This window comes from Panulirus ornatus, chromosome 40, assembly GCF_036320965.1.
Source record: "Panulirus ornatus isolate Po-2019 chromosome 40, ASM3632096v1, whole genome shotgun sequence".
Taxonomy (NCBI): Eukaryota; Metazoa; Arthropoda; class Malacostraca; order Decapoda; family Palinuridae; genus Panulirus; species Panulirus ornatus.
Window position 1 is genome coordinate 4,784,234 of NC_092263.1, and position 15,658 is coordinate 4,799,891.

The 15,658-nt window shown below is 39.7% G+C and overlaps 1 long non-coding RNA gene across 1 annotated transcript in view; it reads left to right on the forward strand.

The window, feature by feature from the left end:
- The first annotated feature begins 11,472 nt into the window (after positions 1–11,472).
- LOC139761326 (uncharacterized) overlaps positions 11,473–15,658 on the forward strand; it is a 45,594-nt gene continuing 41,408 nt past the window's right edge. The window contains exons 1-2 of the long non-coding RNA XR_011715498.1: positions 11,473–11,565; positions 12,341–12,584. This is a non-coding gene — a long non-coding RNA (uncharacterized lncRNA). The remainder of the gene's footprint in view (positions 11,566–12,340; positions 12,585–15,658) is intronic.

Below are 15,658 nucleotides of genomic sequence, written 5' to 3' on the forward strand. Positions count from 1 at the left end.
TGTTTCTAACCTTCCACCTTTACTTCCCTCCGTCGCATTAGATTTCACAGAACCTTCCATGACAATATCTACATCGTTACTACAAAATTCCATTTTCCAGTCCATGTTCTCTGGAAAACTATTCAGATTCATTTAGTTTCCTCAGTTATGTTTCCTCTCTGAGTTTGCATTCCCATAGCCCATTTTTATGACCTCATTTATGAGGTAACCAACGTTAACTATTTTATTTCTTTTACCAATATACATATAATGATTAATACGCTCAATGTCTATGCTGCTAGATTAAAGATAAGATTTTAGAGTGATCATATATTAGCATTTCATTCTAGCGTACACATTGATGTTCACATACAGGAAATTTGACCGAAAGAAGGAAGAACAACTTCACAATTTCAATGTACGATGAAAGAGATTATCATAACGGTTAACCTTCATGTTGTTGGTGACCACACGAAAACAATGGGAAGCATCAGCCAGTCGAGTGCCGCGGATTCTGACCTTTACGGCTGGAATACAAACATACTCTTACAGGAACAGATTTTAGTGTTGTCAATGACGTGCAAGTACAGGAAGCTTTCCAATAGGGATCTTAGGATCCGGTGTCTCCATGACTCTCTATCTTCATAAGAATCTAAACGGTTGTGTGGATTTCTACCGTGATTCAAATTCCACATTATCAGAATTGTGCCATCTCTGAAGAGTGTGTCTCATTGCCTCCTGTATCATCCTTATTGTCCCTTAAATGGTGTCTCTGTCAGTTTGTTCTGGTTTATTCAGGATCTTTGAAGGATTGTAGATTATCAATACCTCTCTGCTGTTTTTCCCCTCAGTTACTCTTCTCATAATGAACCATTTGAACGAACCGTTTGAATGAGTTACCTTCCTATATTTCCTTATGTTTAAGGACTTTCCTTGTTAAGAAGAAGAATTCCTCTCCTCCTTTACCTTCCTTCTTCCTCCTTGTTATCATTGATGCCTTACATCGAGTCACGTTTCATCTCTTCAGTAAGATTCGTCTCCGCTCCTCCAACAACACCAGGTGCGTTTTCCCTAATACTGTCCCTGAACCCCAGCTCTCTTCCACACCTGTACACATCATTTTCAGTTTGATATTGGTATCATTTAACGTTCTTAACTTCTCTAAGGTAGCGGTGGGGATGATTCGTGCCCTAACCTCTTAAAATGCCTCTTTTGTTCGTTTGTCTGTGTAATTATTTGCTGCCTTCCTTACTGTTTCCTTATCCTTCCCACTGTTTATCGTCTCTCATGAATATCCTTTCTGAATCCCTTGTGTTCGTAAGTTTCTTAGCCTGCTTAAGTTATCCCTGGCTTAGCCTGCTTAAGTTACCCTGGCTTAACCTGCTTACGTTAAGCCTGGCTTAGCCTGCTTAAGTTACCTCTGACTTAGCCTGCTTAAATTATCCCTGGCTTAGCCTGCTTAAGTTACCCCTGGCTTAACCTGCTTAAGTTATCCCTGGCTTAGCCTGCTTAAGTTATCCCTGGCTTAACCTGTTTAAGTTATCCCTGACTTAACCTGGTCTCCGCCGAATTCCTCATTAAATTCCTTAAAATGCCGGACGAGTATTACCCCATCATTCAGTCTCCTGCTAACAGATCTAATCACTACCGTATGGGTCTTGCTGATTTACCTTGTCTCTGTGTTCGTCTGTCTAATCCGTCTGTCTGTGCTACAACCGAGAAGGAAAGTAGACGGTTATAGTGTTAGTCAATAGCGTCATTGAGTATATCACAGACCCTCGTGCCGTAAGGCCTTACCCATGAAGAAGATGTAGGTTGAGCCAACTCGCTCGACAGTTTCTGGGAGCCTTTCCTCTTGACGGCGATACAGACGACAGAGCGTGGCCTCACCGTTCTTGTCCAGTGCTGCTGCCACACACGTTCTGGACGCCCAGCAAGCTGACCGGCACCCACCTGGGGCAGGACAGGTGCACGGACCTTTAACCACCAGAGCAAGCAGCACTAGACATAATTATTACTAATTATTATTATCTCCATATAATGATTTGTGATCAATCTGAATACAGAAGTCACTAAATAATATAGTCATATTATCTTTACTCTTTAAATATCAGTTTGTTGGTGGTACTCACAAACAGTGCTGATGGCTGAAGTGGTGAGGAACTCTTCTCCTTCAGCCAGCGAGGTGTTGGAGGCCACTAAGAAGTCTCCAAAAGTGGAGCTCTCCACGTACGACACCTTCCCAGACTGTGTTTCACTGTTGGCGCCAGCGGAGGTGATGATCACCAGTACTAGGCAGTGCTGCCAACTCATGACCAGGTAATGCTGACACTCCATGACCAGGTAATGCTGACACCTTACAACACTTCTAAGCTCTACTATTATATCCACTTACAACACTTCTAAGCTCTACTATTATATCCACTTACAACACTTCTAAGCTCTACTATTATATCCACTTACAACACTTCTAAGCTCTACTATTATATCCACTTACAACACTTCTAAGCTCTACTATTATATCCACTTACAACACTTCTAAGCTCTACTATTATATCCACTTACAACACTTCTAAGCTCTACTATTATATCCACTTACAACACTTCTAAGCTCTACTATTATATCCACTTACAACACTTCTAAGCTCTACTATTATATCCACTTACAACACTTCTAAGCTCTACTATTATATCCACTTACAACACTTCTAAGCTCTACTATTATATCCACTTACAACACTTCTAAGCTCTACTATTATATCCACTTACAACACTTCTAAGCTCTACTATTATATCCACTTACAACACTTCTAAGCTCTACTATTATATCCACTTACAACACTTCTAAGCTCTACTATTATATCCACTTACAACACTTCTAAGCTCTACTATTATATCCACTTACAACACTTCTAAGCTCTACTATTATATCCACTTACAACACTTCTAAGCTCTACTATTATATCCACTTACAACACTTCTAAGCTCTACTATTATATCCACTTACAACACTTCTAAGCTCTACTATTATATCCACTTACAACACTTCTAAGCTCTACTATTATATCCACTTACAACACTTCTAAGCTCTACTATTATATCCACTTACAACACTTCTAAGCTCTACTATTATATCCACTTACAACACTTCTAAGCTCTACTATTATATCCACTTACAACACTTCTAAGCTCTACTATTATATCCACTTACAACACTTCTAAGCTCTACTATTATATCCACTTACAACACTTCTAAGCTCTACTATTATATCCACTTACAACACTTCTAAGCTCTACTATTATATCCACTTACAACACTTCTAAGCTCTACTATTATATCCACTTACAACACTTCTAAGCTCTACTATTATATCCACTTACAACACTTCTAAGCTCTACTATTATATCCACTTACAACACTTCTAAGCTCTACTATTATATCCACTTACAACACTTCTAAGCTCTACTATTATATCCACTTACAACACTTCTAAGCTCTACTATTATATCCACTTACAACACTTCTAAGCTCTACTATTATATCCACTTACAACACTTCTAAGCTCTACTATTATATCCACTTACAACACTTCTAAGCTCTACTATTATATCCACTTACAACACTTCTAAGCTCTACTATTATATCCACTTACAACACTTCTAAGCTCTACTATTATATCCACTTACAACACTTCTAAGCTCTACTATTATATCCACTTACAACACTTCTAAGCTCTACTATTATATCCACTTACAACACTTCTAAGCTCTACTATTATATCCACTTACAACACTTCTAAGCTCTACTATTATATCCACTTACAACACTTCTAAGCTCTACTATTATATCCACTTACAACACTTCTAAGCTCTACTATTATATCCACTTACAACACTTCTAAGCTCTACTATTATATCCACTTACAACACTTCTAAGCTCTACTATTATATCCACTTACAACACTTCTAAGCTCTACTATTATATCCACTTACAACACTTCTAAGCTCTACTATTATATCCACTTACAACACTTCTAAGCTCTACTATTATATCCACTTACAACACTTCTAAGCTCTACTATTATATCCACTTACAACACTTCTAAGCTCTACTATTATATCCACTTACAACACTTCTAAGCTCTACTATTATATCCACTTACAACACTTCTAAGCTCTACTATTATATCCACTTACAACACTTCTAAGCTCTACTATTATATCCACTTACAACACTTCTAAGCTCTACTATTATATCCACTTACAACACTTCTAAGCTCTACTATTATATCCACTTACAACACTTCTAAGCTCTACTATTATATCCACTTACAACACTTCTAAGCTCTACTATTATATCCACTTACAACACTTCTAAGCTCTACTATTATATCCACTTACAACACTTCTAAGCTCTACTATTATATCCACTTACAACACTTCTAAGCTCTACTATTATATCCACTTACAACACTTCTAAGCTCTACTATTATATCCACTTACAACACTTCTAAGCTCTACTATTATATCCACTTACAACACTTCTAAGCTCTACTATTATATCCACTTACAACACTTCTAAGCTCTACTATTATATCCACTTACAACACTTCTAAGCTCTACTATTATATCCACTTACAACACTTCTAAGCTCTACTATTATATCCACTTACAACACTTCTAAGCTCTACTATTATATCCACTTACAACACTTCTAAGCTCTACTATTATATCCACTTACAACACTTCTAAGCTCTACTATTATATCCACTTACAACACTTCTAAGCTCTACTATTATATCCACTTACAACACTTCTAAGCTCTACTATTATATCCACTTACAACACTTCTAAGCTCTACTATTATATCCACTTACAACACTTCTAAGCTCTACTATTATATCCACTTACAACACTTCTAAGCTCTACTATTATATCCACTTACAACACTTCTAAGCTCTACTATTATATCCACTTACAACACTTCTAAGCTCTACTATTATATCCACTTACAACACTTCTAAGCTCTACTATTATATCCACTTACAACACTTCTAAGCTCTACTATTATATCCACTTACAACACTTCTAAGCTCTACTATTATATCCACTTACAACACTTCTAAGCTCTACTATTATATCCACTTACAACACTTCTAAGCTCTACTATTATATCCACTTACAACACTTCTAAGCTCTACTATTATATCCACTTACAACACTTCTAAGCTCTACTATTATATCCACTTACAACACTTCTAAGCTCTACTATTATATCCACTTACAACACTTCTAAGCTCTACTATTATATCCACTTACAACACTTCTAAGCTCTACTATTATATCCACTTACAACACTTCTAAGCTCTACTATTATATCCACTTACAACACTTCTAAGCTCTACTATTATATCCACTTACAACACTTCTAAGCTCTACTATTATATCCACTTACAACACTTCTAAGCTCTACTATTATATCCACTTACAACACTTCTAAGCTCTACTATTATATCCACTTACAACACTTCTAAGCTCTACTATTATATCCACTTACAACACTTCTAAGCTCTACTATTATATCCACTTACAACACTTCTAAGCTCTACTATTATATCCACTTACAACACTTCTAAGCTCTACTATTATATCCACTTACAACACTTCTAAGCTCTACTATTATATCCACTTACAACACTTCTAAGCTCTACTATTATATCCACTTACAACACTTCTAAGCTCTACTATTATATCCACTTACAACACTTCTAAGCTCTACTATTATATCCACTTACAACACTTCTAAGCTCTACTATTATATCCACTTACAACACTTCTAAGCTCTACTATTATATCCACTTACAACACTTCTAAGCTCTACTATTATATCCACTTACAACACTTCTAAGCTCTACTATTATATCCACTTACAACACTTCTAAGCTCTACTATTATATCCACTTACAACACTTCTAAGCTCTACTATTATATCCACTTACAACACTTCTAAGCTCTACTATTATATCCACTTACAACACTTCTAAGCTCTACTATTATATCCACTTACAACACTTCTAAGCTCTACTATTATATCCACTTACAACACTTCTAAGCTCTACTATTATATCCACTTACAACACTTCTAAGCTCTACTATTATATCCACTTACAACACTTCTAAGCTCTACTATTATATCCACTTACAACACTTCTAAGCTCTACTATTATATCCACTTACAACACTTCTAAGCTCTACTATTATATCCACTTACAACACTTCTAAGCTCTACTATTATATCCACTTACAACACTTCTAAGCTCTACTATTATATCCACTTACAACACTTCTAAGCTCTACTATTATATCCACTTACAACACTTCTAAGCTCTACTATTATATCCACTTACAACACTTCTAAGCTCTACTATTATATCCACTTACAACACTTCTAAGCTCTACTATTATATCCACTTACAACACTTCTAAGCTCTACTATTATATCCACTTACAACACTTCTAAGCTCTACTATTATATCCACTTACAACACTTCTAAGCTCTACTATTATATCCACTTACAACACTTCTAAGCTCTACTATTATATCCACTTACAACACTTCTAAGCTCTACTATTATATCCACTTACAACACTTCTAAGCTCTACTATTATATCCACTTACAACACTTCTAAGCTCTACTATTATATCCACTTACAACACTTCTAAGCTCTACTATTATATCCACTTACAACACTTCTAAGCTCTACTATTATATCCACTTACAACACTTCTAAGCTCTACTATTATATCCACTTACAACACTTCTAAGCTCTACTATTATATCCACTTACAACACTTCTAAGCTCTACTATTATATCCACTTACAACACTTCTAAGCTCTACTATTATATCCACTTACAACACTTCTAAGCTCTACTATTATATCCACTTACAACACTTCTAAGCTCTACTATTATATCCACTTACAACACTTCTAAGCTCTACTATTATATCCACTTACAACACTTCTAAGCTCTACTATTATATCCACTTACAACACTTCTAAGCTCTACTATTATATCCACTTACAACACTTCTAAGCTCTACTATTATATCCACTTACAACACTTCTAAGCTCTACTATTATATCCACTTACAACACTTCTAAGCTCTACTATTATATCCACTTACAACACTTCTAAGCTCTACTATTATATCCACTTACAACACTTCTAAGCTCTACTATTATATCCACTTACAACACTTCTAAGCTCTACTATTATATCCACTTACAACACTTCTAAGCTCTACTATTATATCCACTTACAACACTTCTAAGCTCTACTATTATATCCACTTACAACACTTCTAAGCTCTACTATTATATCCACTTACAACACTTCTAAGCTCTACTATTATATCCACTTACAACACTTCTAAGCTCTACTATTATATCCACTTACAACACTTCTAAGCTCTACTATTATATCCACTTACAACACTTCTAAGCTCTACTATTATATCCACTTACAACACTTCTAAGCTCTACTATTATATCCACTTACAACACTTCTAAGCTCTACTATTATATCCACTTACAACACTTCTAAGCTCTACTATTATATCCACTTACAACACTTCTAAGCTCTACTATTATATCCACTTACAACATTTCTATTCTTTACTATTATATCCACTTACAACACTTCTAAGCTCTACTATTATATCCACTTACAACACTTCTAAGCTCTACTATTATATCCACTTACAACACTTCTAAGCTCTACTATTATATCCACTTACAACACTTCTAAGCTCTACTATTATATCCACTTACAACACTTCTAAGCTCTACTATTATATCCACTTACAACACTTCTAAGCTCTACTATTATATCCACTTACAACACTTCTAAGCTCTCCTTCATGTGAGGTGTCATCAGAGTATATACGACACATAATACGAGGCGTCAACAGATGCAGGAAGAAGCAGGTAGTGAGAGGAAGTACAAGTGGGTCTTTCTGTAGCAGAGCCTGGAATATGGTGGCCTTACCTGCCTTGTCCAGGTGCACACACTCGGCACGTCCGACCTTTAATAATTCTGAGGCGGGAATGAGAAAGGTGTAAACACAAACACACACACACACACACACACACACACACACACACACACACACACACACACACACACACATGTACAATTATCTATCGATCATGATTTTCCCGTGACTAATTTATGTGACTGGCTTCAGGCATTACTCAGGACCAGGAGAAAGGTAGATGTGTTGGAAATGAGACGTTTGAGGACAATATGTGGTGTGAGGTGGTTTGATCGAGTAAGTAATAGAAGGGTAAGAGAGATGTGTGGTAATAAAAAGAGTGTGGTTGAGATAGCAGAAGAGGGTGTATTGAAATGGTTTGGACATATCCACCGAAACCACAGCTCCCTTTCCACATCCAGACCCCACAGCACTGTCCATGGTTTACCCCAGACGCTTCACATGCCCTGGTTCAATCCATTAACAGCACGTCGACCCTGGTATACCACATCGTTCCAATTCACCCTATTCCTTGCATGCCTTTCACCCTCCTGTAAGTTCAGGCCCCAATCGCTCAAAATTTTTTTTTCACTCCATTCTTCCACCTCCAATTTGGTCTCCCACTTCTCCTCGTTCCCTCCACCTCTGACACATATATCCTCTTTGTCAATCTTTCCTCACTCATTCTCTCCATGTGACCAAACCATTTCAACACAATCTCTTCTGCTCTTTCTCAACCACACTCTTTTTACTACCACACATCTCTTTTACCCTTTCATTACTTACTCGATCAAACCACCTCACACCATATATTGTCCTCAAACATTTCATTTCCAACACATCCACCTTTTCTCCGCACAACCCTATCTTTGGCCCATGCCTCGCAACCATATGACATTGTTGAAATCACTGATTCTTCAAACATACCCATTTTTGCTTTCCGATATAATGTTCTCGACTTCCACACATTCTTCAACGCTCCCAGAACTTTCGCCCCCTCCCCCACTCTGTGACTCACTTCCGCTTCCATGCTTCCATCCGCTGCCATCCACTCCCAGATATCTAAAACACTTCACTTCCTCAAGTTTTTCTCCATTCAAACCTACGTCCCAATTAACTTGTCTCTCATCCCTACTGAACCTAATAACCTTGCTCTTATTCACATTTAATCGTAGCTAGCTTTTTTCACACACTTTAATAAACTCAGTCACCAGCTTCTGCAGTTTCTCACATGAATCAGCAACCAGCTTTGTATCATCAGTGAACAACAAATGACTCACTTCCCAAGCTCTCTCATCCACAACAGACTGCATACTTGCCCCTCTCTCCAGAACTCTTGCGTTCACCTCCCTAACCATACAATCCATAAACAAATTAAACAACCATGGAGACATCACTCACCCCTGCCGCAAACCGACAATCACTGGAAACCACTTTCATTCTCTTCCTACTCGTACATATGCCTTAAATCTTTGGCAAAAACTTTTCACTGCTTCTAGCAACTTGCTTCCCACACCATATACTCTTAATACCTTCCACAGAGCATCTCTATCTACCCTATCATATGCCTTCTCCAGAGATAAATAAATGCTACATACAAATCCATTTGTTTTTCTAAGTATTTCTCACGTACATTCTTCAAAGCAAACACCTGATCCACACATCCTCTACCACTTCTGAAACCACACTGCTCCTCCCCAATCTGATGCTCTGTACATGCCTTCACCCTCTCAGTCAATACCCTCCCATATAATTTACCAGGAATACTCAACAAAACTATACCTTTATAATTCAAATATTCATATATATATATATATATATATATATATATATATATATATATATATATATATATATATATATATATATATATATATATATATATATATATACGAACAAAGTGCATATGAACGCGCACCTTTATACAACATACCCTCCACCCTTCCACCTCCTCTCTCTCTCTCTCTCTCTCTCTCTCTCTCTCTCTCTCTCTCTCTCTCTCTCTCTCTCTCTCTCTCTCTCTCTCTCTGTCTCCCGGTGAAAGCTGGCAATTAGAAAAGATTCGCTTGTGCGAGCGACGCGTTGTCCCTTTTTTTTTTTTTTTTTTTTGCCGTAATTAACCTTCGTCCTCTACCCACGTCTGAACCACTTCGTCACACCCTGGTTGGTTCCCTCAGTCATACTTTACTGACTACCGCACCTTCCTCTCTCTAATGCTATCTTTCCTCACACGATCAGCCCTCCCCACACAGCTCCATATATCATATATCATCCTCAGGCACTATCAACCCTTCCCACATTCAAGGCTTTAGATGAACGTCAACACAACATTGTGGGGGCTATTATACCTTGATACACACTCATTTTTGCCCTCAGAAAGAGTAATCGCTCTCTTTTTCCACACATTCCTCAATACTCCCAGAACCTTTGCCCCCTTACCCACCCTATGACTCAGCTCTGCTTCCACGGTTTCACTCATCACCATGTTTCCTTTCAGATACCTTATGGCCTCCTTTATTTCAGTTTCTCTCTGTTTTGAATTAGACTAAATAGAATCATAGAAAATGGGATAACTTGTCATCGTAGAAAAGTCATGATTAGGGGTAACTATAATAACTAACATAGTTTTTAGGTGGGGTTGGGGTAGAATTACCAGTATTATTCCACAGTGGTTGAAGCTTTTTATTTTACTATCTATTATTTTCTAACTTTTTAAACTACAGTGAACATCCTCAAGCTTTTACCATAGATGATTTACAGATGTTAATCCCATGGAAGGTTTTTGAACTTATATATAACATTTTTCCTCTGTCTGTAAACTTTGACCTCTGGATTATAAAGATGACATAAAAATCTGTGTAAACAATTATCGTAAACAAAAGATATCAATCTTTATAGTAATTACTGCACACACAGTTGCAGACAAAATATGAGCAAATGAATTATATTTTACTTGTTTTGTAAACAGTTTTAGTGACCATTAGTCAACACAAGTTCTATGAAGGAGACGTGGCACATCAGGAGAGACACGTACATGCAAGTTGAAATGTATTCATGACGTCTTCGTGATAACGTCTCGTTGATAGAGAAAAATAGTCAACATATCCGACGACGTACACACTAGTGGCGCCGCTCAGGGTCCTGCTACGCAACTACAACGAATCCATTCACTTTTCCTTTCCTTCCTCATGTTACAATAGACTCCATGCAAAGTTTACGGAACCAGGACTTCCTGTTATACATCTTCCCTGCACAAGCGAGAGTATTCTGCACACATGTCAATTATATCTATCAAAGGAATTTGCTGCTCTGATCTGCGTAAGGTGTGCTTATATTACATACATGAATACACTTTTCATCCTTGTATTTGTTCTAATTCTATTCTCGCAATGGGATATTAAGACCTTACTACTTCTTTTTTCCGACGTCGAATGTACCCCACACAAGCCCGGAGGCCTGTGTGAGGTGAGGGATCAAAGCTACGTGTGTGTGTGTTTGTGTTGACGAACGGACTTAAGGGATCAGCTGGCCTAGCCCTTTTGCTGAAGGTAATCAGGTCTCACGTTAATCGTATACTAAATGACTGTAGGAATTTTTCGCTGGCTCTAGTATAGTAAAGTGTTAAGGATGAGCCTAGTGGTCGTTGACCGAGGTAAGTGCTTCATTGAGGGAAAGAAAGCGATGTCAGTAGAACCTGAATGTAGGTCACCTTAGTAAGTCGTAGTGCCATCATGTTGTGTTATATTCACGAGAAATGCCACAACCCTTGACTTCAGGGACGGCATGAAGCGAACAAGTGATCCCAAAGGAGTTTATTCAGAGAATCTAACGATATATTCTTTGTGCAGGTCCGACCGAACAGCTGCATCACCTGTTAAGCAGTGCTGTGGCCAGAGGAACCTTGTGTATGTACGGTGGTGTTTGTGTGTGTGTGTGTGCAAGTGGTAGGCCAGTCCAGCTGAACGCTGTTCAGGGAAGAATTTTCGTTATCTGTGCAAAATGTTTCGTCTGGTGTGGCTAATGTGTATAGCAGGTTATGGCCCCCCCACGTTTGGTTGTTGATATTAGAGCACACTATGTGATCGCTCAGAGCCACTGACTACAGAATCAAATGTCAATGAACTGATGAATATAGTGGACAATGGAGAGTTATCAAAGCAGAGGGAAAAATGTAAGGTTAGAATAGTCAACACAGCCGACCTTAATTCCATACCCAGTTAGGTTATTCCAGACCTTGCAAACATAGCCACTATATCATTATTTTCCTGTGTTAATATTGGTTCAATGACTTGTGATCCGCCTTAACGTGTTGGCGTTCCTCAGGTCGAAGCGATGAGTGGAGCTGCTTCACCTGGTGATGAAGCAGCTGTTTACAACACGAGTCGGTCGCCCGTGACGCCTTGAGAGACAGTGAACTTTAAGCATTTGTTGACGAAGACGGTGTTGATGGAGGGTGTTGCTGAGGTGAGCGGTGGAGCCGTGAACTCGTTGCTAACCAACTCACTGTGTACGTCTACTAAACAGCCAACTGAACATGTTTACTGCATTAAGAAGTGACGCTTCTCGGGTGAGTGACGCCCCGTTGTCATATGATTCGCCCGCATTAGCGTGGTGGTGTAGCTCTACGTGCATAAAGCAGTCGTGAACTTCTAACGAGCTTTTAAGTATCTCCAAATGCTTGTGGGGTCATTGTCAGGTTGGATGGCCTTCCTGCATGACCGTAGTGTGTGTGTGTGTGTGTGTGTGTGTGTGTGTAAACGTTACACAAGTTTTGAGCCACTGGACCATGAGGGATGATGTGTGTGAGGCATAAGACGGAAGAGAGAGCTAAAGTCGAGGTCGGGAATGGATGTGTCTGAAGATACGGTGTTGAGGAGGGAGACTTCTGGACTGTGAATGTAAAAGATGGAAGTAGTATGAATGTGTTGGAATGCATGAAGATAATCATTATGTAGCGCACGGAGGGTTGAGTGTGTGTTGTACATGACGGTGTGTGAGAGAGAGAGTGTTGTGGTGGTATAATGAAGTATGACTGAGTGAGCCGACCAGGGTATACTGAAATGGTTCGTGTTCCTACATAAGATGAGTTAAAACTGACTGAATAAGAGGCTCTGTGCCTCCGACGTAGAGGGAGACAAAGATGGATACAGAGGGATGGAGTGAAGAAGACTCGGGTATCGGGTCCTGTACGTTCAGGAGGGTGAGAGGCAAGCATGGGATAGAAGGAATGAGACCGATGTAGAATAGGAATGTATGGAGGCCATTGTTTTTGATACTGCCTCGCCATGTTGGAAGTAGTAGTAGTTAGATAGACAAGAAATAATGTTCTGAGTATGTCTGAACACTGAATCCTTCCTCGTGTATGTGTCTAGTCATTTGTTTGCTCGGAATCCGCCATTATTGTTGACATTTCCGTTTACAGGGTTGCCATGGTTGTAGCCATTCCAGTTTACAGGGTTGCCATGGTTGTAGCCATTCCAGTTTACAGGGTTGCCATGGTTGTAGCCATTCCAGTTTACAGGGTTGCCATGGTTGTAGCCATTCCAGTTTACAGGGTTGCCATGGTTGTAGCCATTCCAGTTTACAGGGTTGCCATGGTTGTAGCCATTCCAGTTTACAGGGTTGCCATGGTTGTAGCCATTCCAGTTTACAGGGTTGCCATGGTTGTAGCCATTCCAGTTTACAGGGTTGCCATGGTTGTAGCCATTCCAGTTTACAGGGTTGCCATGGTTGTAGCCATTCCAGTTTACAGGGTTGCCATGGTTGTTGATATGCCAGTATACAAGTGTTTGAGACTGTCAGTTGCTCACTAGATCTACTTCAAAATTAAAACTTAACATTGGTATGCCAAAGTTATGAGCGTGTCTTACATATGTATGTACGTCGACCAGTGCATCAAGCCAGCTGATCCATGGTGCTAGTAGTGTTGCTGTTGTTATTGTGTTTGTTGTAGTTGATGCCAGTTGCAGCCTAGTCTGTAGGCCGCTAGACCTGGAGTGTTGCAGTGATGTTAGATCTGGAGTGTTGCAGTGGTGTTAGATCTGGAGTGTTGCAGTGATGTTAGATCTGGAGTGTTGCAGTGAGCTGGACTGTTGCAGTGGTGTTAGAGCTGTATGTTGCAGTGCTGTTAGAGCTGGAGTGTTGCAGTGGTGTTAGATCTGGAGTGTTGCAGTGGTGTTAGACCTGGAGTGTTGCGGTGGTGTTAGGCCTGGAGTATTGCAGTGTTGTTAGAGCTGGAGTGTTGCAGTGGTGTTAGATCTGGAGTGTTGCAGTGGTGTTAGAGCTGGAGTGTTGCAGTAGTGTTAGACCTGGAGTATTGCAGTGATGTTAGAGCTGGAGTGTTGCAGTGGTGTTAGACCTGGAGTAATGCAGTGGTGTTAGACCTGGAGTGTTGCAGTAGTGTTCCACGTAGAGTGTTGCAGTTGTGTTAGAACTGGAGTGTTGCAGCGGTGTTACACCTAGAGTGTTGCAGTGGTGTTAGACCTTGGGTGTTGCAGTGGTATTAGTTTTGGAGTGTTACAGTGGTGTTAGACGTGGAGTGTTGCAGTAGTGTTAGACCTGGAGTCTTGCAGTGGCGTTAGACTTGGAGTGTTGCTGTGGTGTTAGATCTGGGGTGTTGCAGTGGTGTTAGACTTGGAGTGTTGCAGCGGTGTTAGACCTGGAGTGCTGAGCGTGTTAAGCCTGGAGTGTTGCAGTGGTGTTAGACCTGTAGTGTTGCAGTGGTGTTAGACCTGGAGTATAGCAGTGGCGTTAGACCTGGAGTGTTGCAGCGGCGTTAGATTTGGTGTTGCAGTGGTGTTAGACCTAGAGTGTAACAGCGGTGTTAGACCTGGAGTGTTGCATTGGTGTTAGACCTGGAGTGTTGCAGTGGTGTTAGAACTAGAGTGTTACAGTAGTGTAATACTTGGAGTGTTGCAGTGCTGTTAAATCTGGGGTGTTGCAGTGGTGTTAGACCTGGAATGTTGCAGTGGTGTTAGTTCTAGGGTGTTGCAGTGGTGTTAGACCTGGAATGTTGCAGTGGTGTTAGTTCTAGGGTGTTGCAGTGGTGTTAGACCTGGAATGTTGCAGTGATGTTAAATCTAGGGTGTTGCATTGGTGTTAGTACTGGAATGTTGCAGTAGTGTTAGATCTAGAGTGTTGTTTTGGCGTTAGACCTGGAATGTTGCAGTGGTGTTAAATCTTGGGTGTTACAGTGGTGTTAGACCTGGAATGCTGCAGTGGTGGTAGACGTGAAATGCTGCAGTGGTGTTAGACCTGGAGTGTTGCTGTTGTATTAGACCTGGAGTGTTGCATTGTGTTAGACCTGGAGTGTTGCAGTGGTGTTAGACCTGAAGTGTTGCTATTGTGTTAGACCTGAAGTGTTGCAGTGGTGTTAGACCTGGAATGCTGCAGGGGTGTTAGACCTGGAGTGTTGCTATTGTGTTAGATTGGAGTGTTGCAGTGGTGTTAGACCTGGAGTGTTGCATTGGTGTTAGACCTAGAGTGTTGCAGTGGTGTTAGACCTGGAATGCTGCAGTTGTGTTAGACCTGGAGTGTTGCAGTGGTGCTAGACCTGGACTGTTGCTATTGTGTTAGACCTGGAGTGTTGCAGTGGTGTTAGACCTGGAGTGTTGCAGTGGTGTTAGACCTAGAGTGTTGCAG